Raw genomic sequence first — 14080 nt, forward strand, 5'->3', positions numbered from 1 at the left:
GAAAACAGCCGCTCCTTATGTCCTGTTCGCACTAAATGTTTCTTAGACCCGATACGGATTTTAGGTCTAGTAAAGGCTATAAACCTATCGCTAAGTACTATCCTCCTATTATATGTCGCGTCTAGGTACGCGCTTACTATCTTTGCCGATAAGTAAGTCGGGGACTTCCTAGGGTACTACGATATCTATATCTCCCTACCTAAGTAGCTTATGTTCCCTATCGTCTACATCGTTAGGCGCGACTTTAGCTAGTAGAGGCTAGTGCTTCTAGAAGTCGGTCGGATGCTTGTCCTTAGCGTTGTAGTACAATCGGTTCCCGAACGTATTCCTCTCCGCGTACTTAATGTCCTTATAGTTTACCTTTACTCGAGCTATAGTCGTATCTCGCTACTTCTTAATCTATGCCCTTAGATCGACAACATTAAGGCGTATAAGCTTCTCTAATTCGACGACGACTCTAGGGCTCTCCTACTTCTCGTAAGTAATAAGTGTAGTAGCGATGTAGTTGTTAGGTATTAAAGATATAGCCGTAGGGAAGGCGTACGGAATCTTGCCGTACTTGTTAATAAGCCCGGAGGGTGTCTTATCGGGGGCGGTTAGGTCTATATAAGCTTTACGCAGCATCTCCTAGTTACTAGCTTCGGTACATTCGAGAGAACTATCTATATATATAGCTACGAACTAGGGAAGAATCGTTCGACGCTCGGTCTCTACCTTAGTGTCGACACTATATAGTAGATGCGGAACCGTAATACGAACATTAAATGCCTTATAAGGAACGTGTTCCTACTTAAGCTTATAGCGATCTAGGAAGTATTACGGTAGCACCGTAGTATTAATCTTCTATACTACTCCGTCTACGTAGTTGTTAGCCTTTATCTACTAGTACTATTCCTAAAAGATCTCCTTCTTATGCATCCTCTTAACGAGCACCGTACAGTCCTTCTTACCCTCGTCTATTAAGGAGACCGTACCTTAAATCTAGTTAATACCGCGATTCTCCTCGACTATACGGCTAACCGTAAGGTCGATGTGCTTAAAGGTAGTATTGTCGCCCTTCTTAGTGCTTTTGGCGTAGTATAGGTACGACACTAGCCGGTGCTTATAGTTACCTCGTAGAAGAACATATAGTAGCTAGTATAAAATGTCCTAGCGGATAAGCTGCTAGATCTAAGAGTAGCACATCGTACGAAGCTATCCGTAGTTAGGCTAGCTATTAATTTCGCGCTAATGCTACAAGTACATATCTATTTCCTTATTAATAATCTTGTAAAGGGCCTTATCCTGTCCGATCTACGCGAAGAGGGGAATGTTAAGCGTGCTATTTCTCTTAAACTCGTTCTCCTAACCGGCCGTTAAGTACATCGCTTAGCGAGCCTTATTAAAGAAGCCGTTAAAGTTAAGCTAGCCGAGTTCTCTACGTAGGACGCTATTGTCGAAGTAGTACGGCCTAAGGAAGTCCGATAGTCGAGACGGACAAGCATCCTTAAACTACATCTTATACGTCTTAGAACCTGTCTTTAGCTAGCTGAGCTTATACGTATCGTATTTAAGGGTAGTAAGTTTAAAGAGCGTGTTGTTCTTTGCTATTATATTCCCGGTCTTTACCTTAATTCCGAAGTACCAAAGTAGGTCCCTCGCATAATTGTAGCATAGGAACGTGCACTTATCCTTTAGCTTTGTACTATCCGGATATAGCAGCTGTAGGCATCGAAACAGCTAGTTCGGGGTAGCAAGACGTTGCGAAAGCGGAAGCCTCCTTAGGCTATTAATCGTAGCGATAATTTAAGGTAAGGCGTCCTTATAATTATAGGTCGTGTTCGTAGGTTCCGTAATAGGCATACCGAGAGCGATCTATATTTTAGTTACTACCTAACTTACTAAGCGAGCCCTTCCCGTAGTGCGAATAATAGGAGACGCGTAGATACTCCCTCCGAGACTAGGGCTAGAAATAGATCTGCCGGAGTATAGTGTTTAGGGGCGGCCGGAGCTACTCTCGGAAGGGGTACCGCGTATAGGAAGACTGCCGAGATTAGCTAGCTTTTCCTTAGTTTTAGACCGCATACTTATAGTAGGAGGTGCTTCGATCTACTTCTAAGTGTTAGATCTAGACGTAATTTCCTTCTCCTTTCCCTTAGGCTTATAGGGCACTATCTACCTACAACTATCTATATACCGGTTGTACGTATTACGTACGATGTTAATCTACTCCTATATAGGGCGATCGATTCCTCCTAGTTTAGCAACTATAACGAAGTCCTTAGTAGTATACTTAGTCCCTCTCGGATCCGAATAACCCTATCCTACGCCCTAACTATACTAACGAATATATTCTCGTAAAACAAGTATAGCTACTATCGTACCCTTATCGGACTACGTACTATACTTCGAAGGCAGCTTTCGAATCTCTTTTACTATGTTCTTAGATTTGTATACGTATTGCCTTAGTTCCGGGTTTATATCTATTACGTCCTATCCCTATTCTTTTATAAGGGCTTCGTAAATGCCCTTCTTACGGTTGCGGGTCCTCCTACTATCCGTAGCTGCCTATACTAGCCTCGGATAAGTAGCTATAATGCTGTCCTATCTAGTAATCTTCCCGGTTCCTAAGGTAATAGAGACCCGGTTTATCTGTACGAAATCCTACATGCCTACTACAAACTCTACTACTTTTTCTAATCCTAATTCTAAGGTATTAACGATGTCTAATACTACTCGCTCGCGGTCCGCGTCTAGTATACTCTTAAGGAGACTCTCGAGTTTTCCTAGCTCTCTAGTGTTCTACGTAGTCGAGAAGGCTATATATATTTCTTTATTGTTTGTTAAGGGTACGCTCCGGAGGCGAGCTAGGATATTATCTATGTCGGTAGTAGTATACGTAGTTACGCTCGTTGTTAAGGTATATTATATACGCTCGGTACGCTCGTATCGTTTCGAAGGTATTGTTTTTACGCTAATACGCTCGGTTAGTATATATGTTATATACGCTCGGCGCGCTCGTATCGTTTCGAAGGTATTGTTTTTGCGCTAATGCGCTCGGTTAGTATATATATTATATATGCTCGGCGCGCTCGGTGTTGTTTTACGCTAATGCGCTCGGTTAGTAAGTATATCGAGGGAGGGGGTATAAGGAGATAGGAAAGAAAGAAGATATAGTAGATGTTATAGGGAAGTCGGAGGTGTAGAGAAGATTAAGGCTATTAAGTAGGGCGAGTAGGTAGAAAGCGGGTCCCTTACTTGTTCGTAAATTGTATACGTACTTATGCTCGTAATTGTTAGAAGAGCTCGTAATTGTTAGGAAAGGTCTATAATTATTATGTCGGTCATTATTATGTCGGTAATTGTTACGTCGGTAATTGTTACGCATTCGTAAATTGTATACGTACTTATGCTCGTAATTGTTAGAAGAGCTCGTAATTATAGTAGAATATATACGATTGTCTAGGAAAAGGTAGCCTAGCCCCTAAATGTCCGAAAGGGCGACTAAGCTTCGTAAATTGTAACTCCCTCCCCTTTAGGGTAGAGAACGTATGTTTAGTACGCTCTAAACAATAGTAGATTAGTCGTAGCTAGCAGAGACACCTAGGTAATATCCTATCCTTCGTAAATGTTTACTAGACCCCTTTTTCTAAATAGTCTAGCAAATAACTAGGCCTATCCGGTAGCACTAGCCTTTAAAAGATATCCTATGCTCGTTTGCCTATGTCGGTAGATAGGCGTTAAGGACGGAGATAAGGTCGTGCCGGGGGAGTCTTATTATAGGCGAAAAGAGCTCCCTTTAATATAAAGAAACATATATATCTCTTTAGGTAATAATAATGTTTGCCCGAGAGAGCGAGCGGAGCCTTTACTAGACTACCGGTCTAGAAAACAACTATAGTAAGCCGAGAGCATACGTCGCTATATTTACTAGACCCTTAGTCTAGGAAACATTTTAATGCGAATTATAGCCGCACTTAGATTCTTAGGTACTATAATCGTTCTTCCGGGGACAGCGAGGATTCCCTTACCCCCTATACGATATTCGGAGGTCCGGGAGCCGGTTCTCTATACTATTTAGCGGTAGGGTCGTCGCCCTAAGGTAATGCCGGCTCTTTATCCTTACTCTTAACACTTATAAGCTATTTAGGGTTTAAGTCGCCGCGTGTTAGCTCTTCGAGCTTATTAACATACTCGAGGTAGTCCGTAGGGACTACCCGAAGTATATCCCTAGACTATGTGCCTTAGAGCTCTGCCTCGTCTAGCTCTGCAATCTTATAGGTACCGGTGTCTAGGCTTATACTTATTACTCGGTAGGGCCCCTTCTATCGAAAGGACAGCTTCTCGTAGGTAGACTTTCGCTCGCCTCTTTTTAACAGTACGAGCTGCCCCTTCTTAAGCGGCTTGTTATCGATATTATAGTTTATATCCTAGTACTCCTTCTAGGCATCTCGTAGCCTACGCTATAGGGCGGCGACTTCTCTAACATCCTTCTTAGAGCAGAAGATCTATCTTACTCGAGCGGCTAGTAAGTCTTCGGTCGTACGAACCGTCTTCTAGTTAATCGTTTTCTAAGTGTCGTACTGTAGCTTAATAGGTAGGACGATATTAAATATATAGAAAAGACTTACCGGCGTATACCCCGTAGACCTACGAATAGTAGTACGGTCTACCTATAGTGCTACGTAGAAAAAGGATCTCTAGCCCTTTAGCTTGCCCTATGTATACTTTAAGAGGACGTCTAGGATGTTAGGATGTCTACGCTCGACTAGACCGTTCGCTTTAGGGTAGTAGGCGGATATACGACTAAGGTTTGTATCTATTTAAGCTAGTAGTTTAGGCACATCGCCGTAGTTCTTAGGCCCTCTATTAAAGAAGATCCGGTTATAGGCTCTAGTACGTAAGAAGACGTCCTTAAAAAGAAACTTCGCGACCTACTTTAAGCTTATACCTTAATTCTGCCCCTTATTTACGATCCTTCCTTCCGGCTATCTAGAGGGAGACTCCCTAGCTATAATAATACTTCCGGAGCTATCGACATAAACGACGTCTATATACTACGACTTACTAATATAGCTGTTATATCTTAGGTATAGTTCCGACATACTCGCTAGTCCGGACGATCGAAGAAGATACTCGGGGCACTTTCCGACGAAATCTCGGACCTACTTATATAGTCCCTACTAGTAATACCGACAAGCGATCTTTATATAAGTCCCTTTACGCCCTTTATAGCCGGAGGTAGGGTCCCTATAGAGGGTACGGATAATCGACTTCTACTTAGACTCCTTATTAATAACTCTATATAGCGGCTTATTAATTCTTTTCTAATACTATAGGTAGCGCTCCCTAACTAGGTAGCGAGATGCCCGTTTCTTAAAGGTATGCTAGTATAAGGGGGGAACTTCCAAAGGTTCCGATCTCCCGCGGATAGTAGCAGTACGGACGTATAGAGTAGCATAGGGGGCAAAAAGGGCGGTAAACTGTACAATTAGAGTAAAAGGTATAGGGGCAAAAGAGGTAGTATTAAGTGCTCTATACTGTTAGGCCTCGTATGCGTATCGAAGGTCCTTCCGGAGGTACTAGTAGTCGGTGTCCTATTCCTCCGTAGGTTAGTGTCTTAATAATCCTCCGACCTGCACACGAAGCTAAAGCTAGATACAGACCACACGTAATAGTGCGATATTCCCTACTACATCTGTCCCCCTCCTATAGTGTCTAACCTAGACACTGCAAGAACCTAAACTATACTATTGTGTACGCTTAAAGCGTAAAAACCCTCTAGATCTAGCACTAGCGTCGTCCTTTTTAACTTGTTGCTAACGTAGACTGTCCCTATCCTCGGGTTTTGCACCTACTACGTATGTCTATCGTATACATTGTAGCTAAAACAAAAGAAACAAAACAAAAGAAATAACAAAAAGAAAAAAGAACTTTAAAACAAGCGCTAGTATAGAAAACAGCCGCTCCTTATGTCCTGTTCGCACTAAATGTTTCTTAGACCCGATACGGATTTTAGGTCTAGTAAAGGCTATAAACCTATCGCTAAGTACTATCCTCCTATTATATGTCGCGTCTAGGTACGCGCTTACTATCTTTGCCGATAAGTAAGTCGGGGACTTCCTAGGGTACTACGATGTCTACTTCTCCCTACCTAAGTAGCTTACGTTCCCTATCGTCTACATCGTTAGGCGCGACTTTAGCTAGTAGAGGCTAGTGCTTCTAGAAGTCGGTCGGATGCTTGTCCTTAGCGTTGTAGTACGATCGGTTCCCGAACGTATTCCTCTCCGCGTACTTAATGTCCTTATAGTTTACCTTTACTCGAGCTATAGTCGTATCTCGCTACTTCTTAATCTATGCCCTTAGATCGACAACATTAAGGCGTATAAGCTTCTCTAATTCGACGACGACTCTAGGGCTCTCCTACTTCTCGTAAGCAATAAGTGTAGTAGTAATGTAGTTGTTAGGTATTAAAGACATAGCCGTAGGGAAGGCGTACGGAATCTTGCCGTACTTGTTAATAAGCCCGGAGGGTATCTTGTCGGGGGCGGTTAGGTCTATATAAGCTTTGCGCAGCATCTCCTAGTTACTAGCTTCGGCACATTCGAGAGAGCTATCTATATATATAGCTACGAACTAGGGAAGAATCGTTCGACGCTCGGTCTCCGCCTTAGTATCGATACTATGTAGCAGATGCGGAACTGTAATGCGAACATTAAATGCCTTATAAGGAACGTGTTCCTACTTAAGCTTATAGCGATCTAGGAAGTATTGCGGCAGCACTGTATTATCGATCTTCTGTACTACTCCGTCTACGCAGTTGTTAGCCTTTATCTACTAGTACTATTCCTAAAAGATCTCCTTCTCGTATATCCTCTTAACGAGCACTGTATAGTCCTTCTTACCCTCGTCTATTAAGGAGACCGTACCTTAAATCTAGTTAATACCGCGATTCTCCTCGACTATGCGGCTAACCGCGTCTCGACCGCGAACTTCAACACGCCAACGGGCCTACAGGACATTTAACGAGAAATTGAGACCTTTAATAGAGGTCTTAAACTCGTAGGCACCCCGATTTAGCTAACAAACGAAGAGAGAAGAAGGACTCTTACTAGGGCGATAGTTCTAGTAGGTTTTGCTACCGAGGAGGAGGCAAAAAGGGCTATTTAAAACCGTTTATACGTAGGCGCGGACAGCCTAAGAGTCGAGAAGGTAAAGGATCGCATACAATAGAAAGGGAGGCCCCTAGAACGTTCTACATGTTAGAACACTCTCTACGGATTTTCTACGTTAATCTTAACCGATCTATCGAGGCTATAGAGTCTACCTTAGACGTCGCGGTTAAGCAGAAAGCCGACCTTCTACTAGTCTAGGAACTGTAGACTATAAAAGACCCGATAATAGGCTATAAAGAGATAAGATCTATCGCACACCGGGATTACAACCAGCTATTCCTAACGACTACGGATTCGACGATCCGGCTAAGAACAATGCTATATATTAGCACAAGACTTAACGTTAATATCTCTCCTATTTTATTAGACGACAGCGACATACTTTCCTTTATTATTTTAGATAAGAAGGGCAACAAGATCTAGATAGTTAATCTCTATAACGAGAAAGACCTTTAGGATACCGAGGACCCGCAAAACTAACGAATAATAGAGAGAAGCCTCTACTCTCTACGTAATACGTTCCTTCTAAACACTCTACTAGTAGGAGACTTTAACCTTAGATACCTGTCCTAGGATCTAAGGGGAAAGGATACTACTAGTGCCTGCGAATTTATAGAGTAGATAGAAGACTAGGGCTTTACTCTACGTAATACGATAGGTGTCGGGACCTTCTATAGGCCGTACCTAGACGCAGAGTCGGTCCTAGACCTTACGTTTACAAGAGGATCCTTATCTACGAAAGAAATCGACTAGAGAACGATTCCGACAGGCTTAGACTATAAGGCTATATCTATAGACCTTATTAGTACGCAAGATCGAGCCTAACAGAAGAAAGTAGTTCTAGATATAGCTTCCGCGGATTAGGAACTGTTTACAGATCTCCTAATAAGCAAGGCGACGTCTATTAACTATACGAACTCCCTCGACGACATCGCAGACTCCTTTACCTCGTATATTACTAAATCGATGCGGGGAGCAATCCTAGAAAAAGTAGTATACGCCTGCGCAAAACCTTAGTAGAATAGAGAGCTACGCACGCTACGCCGTATAATGTCTAGAACATATAGACAGATCTTTACCTACGGACGTACGCCGACGCTAGACGAGAAAGAGGCGTATACGAAAGCGAGAAACGAGTACTTCCAAGCTATTAAAACAGCTAAGAAGAACTACTAGAACGCTTTCTTCGAAAAAGAAGACTCGAAATCTATCTTTAAAGCTATATCCTATACTAGGAATAGCAGCCGAAGACAGATACCTATAATAAACAACGAAGATTCTTTCGAGGGGAAATGTAAGGCCTTCTCCGAAGCCTTATTTCCGCGCCCTTCTACCGAGGAACCTCTACCTAGCTATTAGGAAGCGTATACAGCTGGGGATTAGGGCTAGACTACGCTAACCGAAGAGGAACTCGCTGCCGCCTATAGTACGAAGATAGTAAAAGGAAAAACGCCGAGCCTAGACAGTATTACGCAAGCTATTATTAGTAAAGCGTATAGCGCTATTCCTATTACCTTTCTACGTATATATAGTAGGCTACTCGACGAAGGATACTACCCCCGATGCTAAAAAGTTGCAACAGGCGCAGTTCTAGCAAAGCCGGGAAAACTAGACTATTCGGTCCCTAAGGCCTACTAAGTTATCTCTCTCCTAAACTGTCTTAGTAAGATTAGCGAGAGAATACTCGCAAAACGCCTAGGGATTATCGTAGAGACGAAGCCCCTTCTATACAACTCGTAGTTAGGAGGGCGAAAGAAGAAATCGGCTATCGATACGGTACTTCTCTTAATAAACGAAATTAAGGAGAATTAAAGAAAGAAAAAGAAGACTTCGGTTATCTTCCTCGACGTAAGAGGAGTATACGACTACGTTACAAAGAACCGACTATTAAGAATAATAATCCAGTTAAGGCTTCCGCATAGCCTTATATATTAGGTTTAGTCGTTTATAAGTAATAGACGCCTACGAATAGCATTCGACGGATAGATACAGGAATTCTAGGACGTAGAGATCGGCGTTCCGCAAGGCAGCCTAATATCTCCTATCCTCTTTCTTATCTATACGCGCGATATATTCTTCTCGCTATAAGGAGTTACTCCTAGTTCCTACGTTAACGATATTAGACTATCTACCTCGTCTACGTCCCTTAAGAAGAACTCTAAGGTACTAGAACGTAAGGCAAGAAGGCTAATAGACCTAGGAAAGAAGAACTCGATTACTTTCGACTTAGCAAAGATAGACCTAGTATACTTCTCGAAAAGAAAAGGGTCCGATTGCCCGGTAATTCTTCTAAACGGCGATATTATTCGCCCGGCAAAGAAAGCAATAAGGTAGCTTAGGATTTAGCTAAACGCTAGTCTTACCTTTAAGGAGTATATTGCAATAAGATCGGTACAAGTATAAGCAGTATTCTATTAATTAGAAAGACTAGCAAATACCGAACGCGGTCTATCTTCTATATCGTTAAGAAAGATCTACCTAGCCTGCGTTACTATAATAGTAGACTACGGGGCCCCGGTTTGGTAGCAGTCGAAAAAGAGTATAAAACCTCTAGTATCTCTATAAAGTAAAGCTTGTAGAAAGATCCTAGGCGTTTTCCGTACCGCCCTAAACGTCCCGTCCGAAGTAGAGTCAAATCTCTTCCCCCCGGATCTATGCCTAGAGAGACAGTTAATTTTATACTCTCTACGCGTAGCAAAGCTACCTAAAAACTACCCTATAAGACTCGCTATCTAAAGCGCGCCTTCGGATACGCGAGAAGTCCGATACGAGGACTTAAGAGAGATACTTCCGCAAAAACAACAGAGAATATAGATACAACTATTCTATTATCGACTCCGATAATATAAGCATTTCGTAGAACACAAGAGGGCTAACTACGCAAAAGACGATCTCTTTAGCGTCTAGAAAACCCGATACGAAATAGTAAGACAACGGGAGATTAATAAGGTACCTAGGAATACAAATAGCTACCTTAGTCGATTTCTATAGAGCTCGCTAGGAAAACATAGAATAGGAGGAAGACGCGCTTTAACTAGTGCCTTCTATACTATCCTATTAGGACACGGATACCTAAAGTCCTATCTCTATCGCTTTAGACACGTAACGACGCTAGACTGCCCTTACGGACGACGAGAAACAGTAGAATACCTCGTATGTAGCTGCCCTATCTATAATGTATTTAGGCTACTACCGCTACGACAAGCATAATCTCTACTAGAAATAGTAGAAGATAAGGAACTCCGGAAATACCTTACTACCTTTCTCTCGGATACAAAGATTACTTCTAGGTCCTAGCACCTAGCAAGAGGCGAAGACGAGACCGTCTAGCCTATACTCCTTTTACTTTTCCTTATTTGTCTTTCTTTAAAGTCCTTCGATACTAGCTTGCTACTATCCTAGGCACAGGTCTTTCCCTAAGGTTAAGAGATACGAGAGAACAACGATTGTACATAGATAGATTGCTGTCGCGAGACAGCCGTCCTACATAGTTATAGAATCCTATAGGACGTAAATGGAACAAACAAACAAACAAACAAAACAATATGCGGCTAACCGTAAGGTCGATGTACTTAAAGGTAGTGTTGTCGCCCTTCTTAGTGCTTTTAGCGTAGTATAGGTACGACACTAGCCGGTGCTTATAGTTACCTCGTAGAAGAACATATAGTAGCTAGTATAAAATGTCCTAGCGGATAAGCTGCTAGATCTAAGAGTAGCACATCGTACGAAGCTATCTGTAGTTAGGCTAGCTATTAATTTCGCACTAATGCCACAAGTACATATCTATTTCCTTATTAATAATCTTATAAAGGGCCTTATCCTGTCCGATCTACGCGAAGAGGGGAATGTTAAGCGTGCTATTTCTCTTAAACTCGTTCTCCTAACCGGCCGTTAAGTACATCGCTTAGCGAGCCTTATTAAAGAAGCCGTTAAAGTTAAGCTAGCCGAGTTCTCTATGTAGGACGTTATTGTCGAAGCGGTACAGCCTAAGGAAGTCCGATAGTCGAGACGGACGAGCATCCTTAAACTACATCTTGTACGTCTTAGAACCTGTCTTTAGCTAGCTAAGCTTATACGTATCGTATTTAAGGGTAGTAAGTTTAAAGAGCGTGTTGTTCTTTGCTATTACATTCCCGGTCTTTACCTTAATTCCGAAGTACCGAAGTAGGTCCCTCGCATAATTGTAGCATAGGAACGTACACTTATCCTTTAGCTTTGTACTATCCGGATATAGCAGCTGCAGGCATCGAAATAGCTAGTTCGGGGTAGTAAGACGTTACGAAAGCGGAAGCCTCCTTAGGCTATTAATCGTAGCGATAATTTAAGGTAAGGCGTCCTTATAATTATAGGTCGTGTTCGTAGGTTCCGTAATAGGCATACCGAGAGCGATCTATGTTTTAGTTACTACCTAACTTACTAAGCGAGCCCTTCCCGTAGTGCGAATAATAGGAGACGCGTAGATACTCCCTCCAAGACTAGGGCTAGAAATAGATCTGCCGGAGTATAGTGTTTAGGGGCGGCTAGAGCTACTCTCGGAAGGGGTACCGCGCATAGGAAGACTGCCGAGATTAGCTAGCTTGTCCTTAGTTTTAGACCGCGTGCTTATAGCAGGAGGTGCTTCGATCTACTTCTAAGTGTTAGATCCAGACGCAATTTCCTTCTCCTTTCCCTTAGGCTTGTAGGGCACTATCTACCTACGACTATCTATATGCCGGTTGTACGTGTTACGTACGATGTTAATCTACTCCTACGTAGGGCGATCGATTCCTCCTAGTTTAGCGACTATAAAGAAGTCCTTAGTAGTGTACTTAGTCCCTCTCGGATCCGAATAACCCTGTCCTACGCCCTAACTATACTAACGAATGTATTCTCGTAAAATAAGTATAGCTACTGTCGTACCCTTATCGGACTACGTCTTGTACTTCGAAGCTAGCTTTCGAATCTCTTTTGCTATATTCTCGGATTTGTATACGTATTGCCTTAGTTCCGGGTTTGCATCTATTACGTCCTATCCCTATTCTTTTGTAAGGGCGTCGTAAATGCCCTTCTTGCGGTTGCGGGTCCTCCTACTATCCGTAGCTGCCGCTACTAGCCTCGGATAAGCAGCTGCAATACTGTCCTATCTAGTAATCCTCCCGGTTCCTAAGGTAATAGGGACCCGGTTTATCCGTACGAAATCCTATATGCCTACTACAAACTCTGCTACTTTTTCTAATCCTAATTCTAAGGTATTAACGATGTCTAACACTACTCGCTCGCGGTCCGCGTCTAGCATGCTCTTAAGGAGACTCTCGAGTTTTCCTAGCTCTCTAGTGTTCTACGTAGTCGAGAAGGCTATACGCATTTCTTTATTATTTATTAAGGGTGCGCTCCGGAGGCGAGCTAGGATGTTGTCTATGTCGGTAGTAGTATACGAAGTTGCGCTCGTTGTTAAGGTGTGTTGTGTGCGCTCGGTACGCTCGTATCGTTTCGAAGCTGTTTTTGCGCTAATGCGCTTAGGTAGTATATGTGTTGTTTTGCGCTAATGCGCTCGGTTAGTATATATGTTGTTTTGCGCTAATGCGCTCGGTTAGTAAGTATGTCGAGGGGGGGGCTCGTAGAGGGTGTTTAATTAGGTCGAAGGTCTGCGAGGACGTAGATAAGGTTCGTCTAGGAGGAAAAGGAGTCGTTAGGGGAGGTGCAAGGAGATAGGAAAGAAAGAAGATATAGTAGATGTTATAGGGAAGTCGGAGGTGTAGAGAAGATTAAGGCTGTTAAGTAGGGCGAGTAGGTAGAAAGCAGGTCCCTTGCTTGTTCGTAAATTGTATGCGTACTTATGCTCGTAATTGTTAAAAGAGCTCGTAATTGTTAGGAAAGGCCTATAATTATTATGTCGGTAATTATTATTCGTAAATTGTGTGCGTAATTATGCTCGTAATTATTAGAAGAGCTCGTAATTGTTAGGAAAGGCCTATAATTGTTGTGTCGGTAAATGTTATGTTAGTAATTGTTACGTACGTTGTTGCTCGTATTAGCAGTCTCGTAATTGTAGCAGAATGTACATAATTGTCTAGGAAAAGGCAGCCTAGCCCCTAAATGTCCGAAAGGGCGACTAAGCTTCGTAAATTATAACTCCCTCCCCTTTAGGGTAGAGAACGTGTATTTAGTACGCTCTAAACAATAGTAGATTAGTCGTAGCTAGCAGAGACACCTAGGCAATGTCCTATCCTTCGCAAATGTTTACTAGACCCCTTTTTCTAAATAGTCTAGCAAACAACTAGGCCTATCCGGTAGCACTAGCGGCGAGGACGGAGATAAGGTCGTGCCGGGGGAGTCTTGTTGTAGGCGAAAAGAGCTCCCTTTAACATAAAGAAATGTGTATCTCTTTAGGTAATAATAATGTTTGCCCGAGAGAGCGAGCGGAGCCTTTGCTAGACTACCGGTCTAGAAAACAACTATAGTAAGCCGAGAGCATACGTCGCTATGTTTACTAGACTATTAGTCTAGGAAACATTTTAATGCGAATTATAGCCGCACTTAGATTCTTAGGTACTGTAATCGTTCTTCTGGGGACAGCGAGGATTCCCTTACCCCCTATATAATATTCGGAGGTCCGGGAGCCGGTTCTCTGTACTGTTTAGCAGTAGGGTCGTCGCCCTAAGCTAATGCTAGCTCTTTATCCTTACTCTTAACACTTATAAGCTATTTAGGGTTTAAGTCGCCGCGTATTAGCTCTTCGAGCTTATTAACATACTCGAGGTAGTCCGTAGGGACTACCCGAAGTATGTCCCTAGACTATATACCTTAGAGCTTTGCCTCGTCTAGCTCTACAATCTTATAGGTACCGGTGTCTAGGCTTATACTTATTACTCGGTAGGGCCCCTTCTATCGAAAGGACAGCTTCTCGTAGGTAGACTTTCGCTCGCCTTTTTTTAATAGCACAAGCT

The sequence above is a fragment of the Zymoseptoria tritici genome, chromosome 8 (assembly GCF_000219625.1).
Source record: "Zymoseptoria tritici IPO323 chromosome 8, whole genome shotgun sequence".
Taxonomy (NCBI): Eukaryota; Fungi; Ascomycota; class Dothideomycetes; order Mycosphaerellales; family Mycosphaerellaceae; genus Zymoseptoria; species Zymoseptoria tritici.